This window comes from Bidens hawaiensis, unplaced genomic scaffold (genome assembly GCF_021521415.1).
Source record: "Bidens hawaiensis isolate Kalapana, Puna unplaced genomic scaffold, B.hawaiensis_p1.1 tig00019201_1, whole genome shotgun sequence".
Taxonomy (NCBI): Eukaryota; Viridiplantae; Streptophyta; class Magnoliopsida; order Asterales; family Asteraceae; genus Bidens; species Bidens hawaiensis.
Genome location: NW_027492911.1, coordinates 149,518 through 159,547, shown reverse-complemented (window position 1 = coordinate 159,547; position 10,030 = coordinate 149,518). Strand labels below are relative to the sequence as shown.

The 10,030-nt window shown below is 34.7% G+C and overlaps 1 pseudogene; it reads right to left on the bottom strand.

The window, feature by feature from the left end:
- Window positions 1–6,304: 6,304 nt before the first annotated feature.
- LOC143557834 (glutaredoxin-C13 pseudogene) lies at window positions 6,305–7,412 on the bottom strand (annotated as a pseudogene).
- Between the last annotated feature and the right edge of the window lie 2,618 nt (window positions 7,413–10,030).

The window sequence follows — 10,030 nt, the reverse complement described above, 5'->3', positions numbered from 1 at the left end:
CATGAGAAGAACATTGGACTGGGGGGACTTGAAGAGGTAGATCCCAGCAGAGCCCAGTTGGACCCGCAAGACTCACCATTAAGAGGGACGTCTGCGCAGAAACCAACTGGATCCGCAGGACCCACCATGCTCAGAGACGTGACGTCCTTACGCGCAGTACGCAAGCTGTTCCCGCAGGAAAAGCCTCCCAATGGTGAAGTACTCCGCCTGTTCCCGCAGCTGCGGATACAAGCCATAAGGGAAGGCTACATGCGCAGCAAAGCTACACGCACAAGGCACTTAACTCTTAATAATAATTCAGTAATGTCACCTGAAGAAGGAGTAAGCAAGCCGGGAACACTCCCGCACAAAGCCGGGAGAACTCCCGCCCAAATGAGCCAGTCCGTACGATACTGGAGGATCTTTTGTACTGTACCTGACGAGGTATGGACAAAAGATCTGACCAAGGATACGACAGCTCACTGACAACAGTATGACGAGCAGCACGCTCTTGTACTGTATGTCACTATTAGCCGCTGCCTACTCACCAACCTGTCGGAGGACGTGCATGGCCTGCAGTTGGTGGAATAGGAATAGTACACAGCCGGCCTGGTCACTATCAGCCGCTGCCTATCCACCAACCACCAGCATGGCATGTGCGTAGCCCACAGTTGGCAGAACAGGAACACTATTCAGCCGGCTGTACCTTCTTGGAAACCTACCTTCGGCTATAAATACTCCAACACATTGGAATGGTATATCATCTTATCTTATATCTTATATCTTATCTCATATCTTGATATATTACCTGATATCTGCTCTAGTCATTCTCTTAATATACACTTATATTCAAGAGCAATCTAGTCTGATTCTCACGCCGGAGGGTGGTCACAAGGAGGTACCCCCCCTTTTCAGTGACGAGCTCACGGTGTCTGTTTTGCAGGTTATCAGAAGAACCATCTTTGCCGGGTCTAACCCCTCGTGGGAAACATCTATTTAACCCCCAGATTATCCGTAATCTGCCCGGGGTCGATTAGTGTTTCTTCACATCACAAAATTTTTCTTATTTTAGCTGTTTAAAAGGGTTAAAAAGCAGTTTTTCAAAAGCCCTAAATTCTGGCTTTTCAAAATGGCTTTTTAAAAAAACCAATAAGCCAATAAGCATTTTTCAAACTCAATCCCAAACATGCTCTTATAGTGCGTTTAAATGACTTTGGTAGCTACCTTATTACTATCAGGCATTGTTGTAAAAATCGGGTGTAGATTAATCGTTAGGTGCCTTTAGGCAGATGAAAATTTAGCTAATCGGCTCCACTAATCGGTAGTCAGACCTAGTCGGCCCAAATCGGACACTCCAATTTTAAATTTCTTTATCTTTACTTTATGGAAGTCAATCAAACTTGGTTTTAAGCAGCTAACCCCTGTTATTGGTTTTTCTCATTGATTTATTATGCTTACTTGTGAACTTAGAAGTATTTATGCGGACTTTTATATGTAACTTTTCAAAACAAAAAATTCAAACCGATTAATTCTTATAAGTATATATTAATTATGATTAATCGCTAATTCTTAACTTACTACTCGACTAGCGTCTTTCGAGTTTTGCAACAGCTTGCTATTAGGTGAAATATAATCATTATATTTAGTATCGTATTCGAGCGTCTTTCTTTGTAAAGTCAAAATTTTCCAAAGCTATATTTATATTTGTATTCCTAAGACAAGATATACTTTTACATTTATGTTTCAAATTCTAATTTAAAAGGTCTATATTTTTTTAAACAATGGTTTGTTGAAATGTAGGAACATCCTCAAGAAATACAATTAAAGTGCATACGATATTAAAGTTTTATGTTGGAAATGAAAAGACACTTAAAAAGATTTTGTATCTTTGTAAATATTTAATGTTCAACATTAAAAAATGGTTTTTGATTAATGTCTTTTCGATTGCAACTAATCCTTTTGTCTTAAGGTTTGTTTAAGGTTGGCGGAGATATCGTAAAATATCACATTTATACTTGACGCTATAGCAGTTTGATATCAATCACATCACTTTCGTTTTCATTTTTAATAACATTAAAATAGAATAAATAGTACTCTATATGAGACAGGGTACAATAGAACAGACAAAATAATATTGTCATTTATGTTGTATAATTTGATTGAAGTTTAACTAAACTAATATATTTCTTATGATTATGAAGAAAGTAGAAACTAAAGTATACCTACGGAGTACGGAATACTATAAAAGAAAGATTTTTTTTAATAAGCCCATTGGAATAGAACCACATAAAATTATTGTGTCATGTTTATTGTTATCATTTATTTTTTGTGCTGTGTTTGATTGTGTAGCATTGCATTGTTACTTGAATTCGCAGATTCTTGGTGGTGGCAAATAGCATAGCATGTTCATACGCATTTGGATCAATAATACTTTCCATTAAAAAGAAGATCCCAACCCATTTGGCACTTCTCCTTTCTGACCTGATCATGATGGCCTTATTGTTCTCAGCCAATGGAGCCGCCACAGCGGTGGGCTTGATCGGTCTCAATGGCAACTCTCATACCCAGTGGCATAAGGTGTGCCACATTTTCCAGAGGTATTGCCACCAGGGTGCAGCCTCCGTAACCATGTCCTACCTTGGCTCATTCGCGTTTTTATGGCTTGTGGTTTTTGCAATTCTAAACCTCCATAAAAAAATCTAATTGAAATTATGGATTGAATGTATAATATTAACCTACTTGCATGTAATTTCAAATTTATGTAATGTTTTCATTTCATGCATTTTAGAGTATATTCTTAGTTTTTCTATCATGATATTAAACTATGTTTATATTTTACTTGTATAATCCATCAAAGTGAAAATATTTAAGAAAGTAGATTATAAATCTGATACAAGTCATATATTCACTAGGATGCCCGTGGATACACGGGTGGTTAAAAAAATAAAATAAAATGAAAGGTTGTGAATCTATAACAATTAAGAAAAAGAGAAAGCTAACATCAATTCATTATAGTTGAGTTGGTAAGTCACAAACATTTTAAAAGTAAGGTAGTGAGTTCGATTTTTCATTTTATTATTCATAAAGCGGAATTTGTAAAAATGAAAACTTGTACACTTGGCAGCCTATGTAAAGAGTCTAATAGACATGCGTAAGAATTGTGCTACTTTAATAGTACAGATAGGTAGATTATGCCAAATTAAGAAATCAGAGATGGGTTTGGACTGTATGGGACAGCAGGGACAAGACTGGTCCAAAGTTTGTGAGCCCAGGCCTAACTTTGTTCAACTTTGACCATCCCAACGGCCGTTCTTTATTATTCTACATCTCTAGTCTCTACACGTTTTACTTTTTATTTTTTTTAACAACAATTTTAGGTTTTTCTAGGATAAATAAGATACAACAATCTGCATTTTGCTAAAATTTTACATACTAGTTCCATAAAAACTAGCAAGAGGCTAAAGATTCTGTAAAATATTTCATTAGCATTTCCTTCAAATATTCTCTAGACTATTACAAAGTTACAAACTAGTTTCGAATGATGTGACGAGAATTTTGTACATGTATATCTACAGTCTAATTGATCAATGCACATGTGGAAACCCTCTACTACTTTACCATACCAACAAATATTTTATTTTCAATACAACTTTACTTATCATAAAATTTATATCAAGAATATTGAAAAAACCAAATTAAGAACCGTTGAAGTTGGATTGAGCGATGAATGTGTATTACAATATGACCTATCAAATAGTATGCGTAAACAAATATAAACAGATACCAACTGTTGATTATACCTCAGGCCCCAAGCCCGGTGTAGCACACTCACATTCCAAGACTTGCCCTTTTTCTTTCCTTCTCTCCGAATTGGCCTCCATCCTCCTCACCAACTCCCCCTAGGTTGCACACCACCTTTTGACCGACTGTCTCCTCTTATCTCTCTCTCCAAGGATGCATGTTTATTTCCTTAAGCTTGTTTAACTTGATAAGCCTAACTTCTTTTCTTTGGCTTACGTATAGCAGTGCACAACATATTGTATTTGTCACTTCGACTAGTCTCTACTTAATGCGTTTTTTAGCTCTTAAGTTTTTGTTAAACCTAAAAGGCATAGAAATACGCTAAAGTAATTTTACCAAAAATCAATTGTCTAATTGTAGCCCCATGGCTTTCCTATAGTCATCGGTTCGAGTCTTGTTTTTGACAAAATATCATGTGCACGCTCGAGCCACGAGTTTTACCATAGTGGGCCTTAGCCTTTAGACAGTGCCGGGTGTGACCGGGCTTTGTTGGTAATTAAAGAACAAGTATATATTTTAAAAACATAGAAATACCAAACCAAGCATAACATTCTGTAGGATTCTATTTAGTCATAACACGTCAATCATTTCAAATGTACTAGTGTATAAATGATCACTCAAAGCCAAACAATGAAGCAATATTATTTAATGCTTATACAGAAGCTGATATCGTTGACTAGAGGAATCCTCAACAAAAGGGAGGACATATTGCCTTAATATCTGAAAAATGCTCTAATATAGTCAAAGACAAATGTGAATTAACAAAGACCAAGAATACTTTGATATTATCGAATTGATCAGATTAAGAATTCTCATAATCAAATTAGTCTTGCTGAAATCGTCAAATCCTTGGCCCTTCTTAGAATTTTGACGATCATTTGCATGTACGCAACTTATTAAAAGATGAATATTCAGATCACAAAGATTCAACGCAGTCAAATGAAGAAACTAAAATACTAATAAATCACTGTTCCAGGGCGATCTTTTGTAGGAGCTTTTACGAAAATGAGAATCTGAAAAGTAATTTTTTTTGAAAAAAGTACAAATAAATTAAATAAGAGCGATTTAAAACTAAAGACTAGAGCATTCAATACCTTTCTTTTTTTTAAAAAGTGGAGCATATATCTTAATATTTTTAGACAATCAAAATTCAGGAATGTCAAAAAAGATGAATATAACAGCTAACTTTTTCGAGTGCACTTTTCTTTCTAATTTAATTTATTTAACATATTTTCATAGGCGTAGGCAGGGGAATGGTTCGGTGGAACCCGTTTAATTTTTTAAAGTGTTATATGTTTGTGTAAGATTGTTTAACAAATGAGTTCGAGTCCGAGTTTCACTTATCGAGCTCGAGCTGACTCGCGAGCCTAAACAAACCTGCCATTTATACAATTTTTTAAAATATATATTTAATACTTATTAATTAACATATATAATGTAATGAAAAAATAAATAAAAAATAACTAAATAATATATACTATTTTATACATAAAGTTATAATACAAAAAAATAATAAAAATAATTACAATTATATAAAAAATAATTTGATAAATAGTAAACGAGCCGAGCTCGAGTTTGAAAATCTAATCACGAGCCGAGCTCGAGCTTTGAAAACAGAGCTCGTAACGAGCCGAGCTCGAGCTCTAGCTCTGTGCTAGTTAAACGAGCCGAGCTTGGGCTCGGCTCGGCTCGGCTCGGTTCGTTTGCACCCTTAATTGCACCCGTATTAACATCGAACTTGTATGTAACCGTTGAAACGAAAAAAACACATTAATTCTATGTTGGTTCACCGAATATTAAAGTTAGCACTCGTTTTACCTGTCGTGACTGCAACTGTTGAGAGATGCTTCTTAGCAATGAAGTACGCAAAATCCGATTTACGTAATTGGATTGGTTATGAACATTTAGGTGATAGTTGCATTTGTTTTACTGGAAAATATATGCTTAGAAAAGTTTCAATAGATGATGTAATGGATATGCTTCAAATGTGAAACCCATAGAAGACAACTTTAATGAATTTTATTATTGACTTTTAATATTGATTGACGTATTTTTTATTAACATTTTGCATTTTAATTTGATTTTTGCCATTTATATTATGTGACTCAACCTAAACCGTTTAACCGAACTCGACATAAAATTCCGAGCATTAGTGATATACAATTGATCATCACTCCTTCGAAAATTTCCAAACCTGAAAACAAAAATTTTAGACGACCCACTTTAATTACACTAGATGACAAAATTTGATGCTCGTTTATAAACATCATCAAAAGTTTCTAGAAGGATCAGAAAACTTTCAAGTTTTAGTTGTGGAAGATTCAAGGAAAAAAGAATATTTACATATGCAGGTTCTCAGTAAATTAATAATCACATTCAAATGAAACATAGTCATGTATTTTCATCGAAATACCTGTAAACAGATTTAATAAACTACATTCACAATCTAAAACTAGTAATAATCAGACATAAATTATCTAGAAAGCCAATCTTACTCAGTACTTACGAGGTACGACCACTAGAACCTGAACCTAGTTAAAGTAATGCAAATGCTAAAAATAATACATAACCTAGATAAATAATAGATCGATCACTACTATTGGTCATAAGTGTTGAGCAACCTTATTTCATCAGATAAATTGTCTAGCCAGTAATTTGAGAAGTAATTTAAGAAAGTGACTGATAGGGTTTCAGCAGTGGAATGAGGGAGCCACTTAGGTGGAGGGACATGACCTCATTGGTGGAGCCCACAAGCTTGCCACCTATGAATACAGCTGGCACAGTGGGTGAGCTACGCCCTTGCTTAGGAAGGGCTTTCTCCATCTCCCTTTCTTCAGGAACTTGATCTATTTCATAAACTATAGGGTTCACCCTAAGTTCTTGGAACAGAATTGTCACAGCATAACACAAACAACATGTGCTCTTTGTGAATATCACAACTCCATTCTCTGATGTCAATGATTGTATTTTCTCCATCTCAATTGATCAAATTTCGCTAGGGATTTTCGACTAGTTCAGAAGAGAGGGTGATATTTGCTTGAAGTTTTACGCTTTCGCGTTACTTCTATTTATATGAAAACTAGCTGTGTTGAACTCCTTTCCTACAAACAAGAAAATTCAAAAGAAGAGATATATGCTTGAAAACAACCAAAGGTATCTTTAGAAAGATAGATACTGATTTCCCAACAAGTTGAACACATATATTCTTCTTAAAATTGCATTATTTCAGTCAAAAACAATGATTATACGCGTTTAATAACAATTAAGTGAGTAGGTTAAGATGTTTGAACAACGTGGGCAAATTGTCGACCGTGAGTTTGAGTCTTCCACATTCTACGGGCCTAAGAACTTAGCGGTACACGATAAAGATGCAAGTTCAAAAGGGCTGGTCAGTATTGGTTCAAACAGATTCCATCAATCAATTTATAAATAAGTGAATGTATATATTCTGAGGGTAAAAAGAATGGGAATGAGATTGCTTTCAGTGGGTGATCAATGTATGATTCTTTATAATGCGTAACCAACTTGGTTAAATTCTTTCAAACATGCGAATCTTGTGAGCGTGAGAGTTTTGTTCTCATAGTTTCAAGCTAGTGACTCCAAACAATGTGATTAGTATTAACAGCACAAATTGAAAAACAATTCTTTTCATTATTAGTAGAAATTGCACGTATCAATCTTTGGGTTAGACAGAGAGAAGAAAAGACAATGTGCTATCATGTATACATCAGTAATTAATAGTATGATCTAGCTTCTAAAAGTAAATATCTAGAGACTGAATTTTGAAGTTATGTTGCATCACAATAATTCTCCTGCACCAGAGGCTACAGCAAGTTTTTTTTGAAGGCATTAAATAATCTTGATTGTAAATGAGGTTATACGCGTGAACCAAGAAGTTGTGGGCAATTTAGGGTGGGCGGTGATGGCTGAGGTTAGGACTTTGTGAGTCAAGATGGATGAAGATGAAGCTTATGGTGGGGGGTATTTTATTTATTTAGTTCTTTAACTTTTTTAAGCAAATCCACACAATGTAAGAAATGTCACGTGATTTAAAAAACAAGCGGCACATTAGAGAAAAAAAAGTAAAGTTGTTGGTGTTCTGTTAGACGTTAGTTTGGTAGTGTTAGAATTAAAAAGGTGAAAGTTGGGAGTGGTGTGTCATAATATTTGTTTAGTTAGGAGTGTCGCTAGCTAAAAGGTGAATGCCGGAAGTATTTAAATGCAATACTCGTTATTTTAAGAATGATTATATGGGTCCTCCAAGAAATTTAGGGTTGAATATGTTTATATGTGAAAAGAAATGAAATCAAGATAAAGACACGTCTTGATATATTATCAGGAGATAATTGTTAAAAGTTTATTTATTAATTATAAGAAAACTATTAGGAATTAGTGTTGGAGGGTGATATAACTTTTGTTTAATATATGTAACGGTGTAGTGTTTGTTCATGTTAAATACGAAAAAGAGTCGAAAATTTGTTCAAACATCGTAGTTTGTGAATTGTGAGACACGGTTCTGGGCCAACTATTTCTTCTTACGTTGCTTAAAAGTTGGTATATATGATGAGCAACAATTAACTAAGTTGCCGACTTGTACATGCATAATACTCTAGACTATTAAATTACTATCTTATAATTTTAAAACCAAATAATGGTACACTATTATTATTATTATTATTATTATTATTATTATTATTATTATTATTATTATTATTATGGGCTAGAGAGATGGTTTTGGGCTATTTATAAGGGATCATGCTATTGGGCTAGTAAAGATGTTGGATTGGAGATAGGTTTGTGATAGACTAGGCTATAAATTTGATTTGGGTGGATGGGTATAAAACATGCAGGTTTTGCAGGGTAATCCGGATCCCTTTACCAATCTAGATCACATATTATGGGCGCGCATGAAACCCGAAAAACCGATCTGAAACCGAAAGAAACAAACCGAAAAAACAAAACCGTAACAAAAACTGACTGTTTGGTTTTATGTTACGTAAAAACGAATGTTCAGTTTGGTTTTGATTTTGCATGCAATAAAAAATAGAAAACCGAACCGAACTAAATTTATAGATTTTGATTTGTAATTTTTTTTATTTTAAATAATTTATAAAAATATAATAAATAGTGTAACACAGATATTTTTGCCTAAATATATATGATAATCAGTTAGTTATTAATTAATACAAAATTTAGGCCCATATTTATATTTTTGGTCATTTTTTTCAGGCCTAAAAGTTTCAAGCTCAAATTAAAAAACTTGAACTAAACCCCAAACCAAAAATCAGAAAATCAAAACCAAATGAGTTTCAAAAACTCAATAACCAAAATTTCAGTTATTTATATTTCAAAAACAAAACCCTAATTCCATATTAGGAGACGATGTCCATTACTTATTTTACATACAAATTAAGACAAATCTGAACATCGATGATTTTTTATGAAGTGCTCGTTTGCATCATCGATTACGATTAAGGATTTTTATATTGTTCTTAATAAGTGGTTTTAGTCAATTGCTTCATCTGGCACGGGTAGAGATTAATACTCACACTTTGTTGATCATCACCGAAGGTTTGGATAACTTAAACTGTAAGTCTGCTATTCTAGTCTCTTTTTCTTTAACAACCAAACAAATTATTATTTACAAACCACCACTAGTGTTGTTTGAACCCCTGACCATCATTTTGAAAGTAAACCATCTTTGCCCCCACACCAAATGGTGTGGGATGCTATTCTAGTCTCTATTATTTGATTTAGCATGTATTTCTCGCATTAATTGAATGATTTCCCGATGCAATTTCACCGCACAGCTATGGCAGACTGAAGAAACATTAATTGACCCCGGGCAGATTACGGATAATCTGGGGGTTTAATAGATGTTTCCCACGAGGGGTTAGATCCGGCGAAGATGGTTCTTCTGATAACCTGCAAAACAGACACCGTGAGCTCGTCACTGAGAAGGGGGGGGGGGTACCTCCTTGTGACCACCCTCCGGCGTGAGAATCAGACTAGATTGCTCTTGAATATAAGTGTATATTAAGAGAATGACTAGAGCAAATATCAGGTAATATATCAAGATATGAAATATGAGATAAGATAATACCATTCCAAGGTGTTGGAGTATTTATAGCCGAATGTAGGTTTCCAAGCAGGTACAGCCGGCTGAATAGTGTTCCTGTTCTGCCAACTGTGGGCTACGCACATGCCATGCTTGTGGTTGGTGGGTAGGCAGCGGCTGATAGTGACCAGG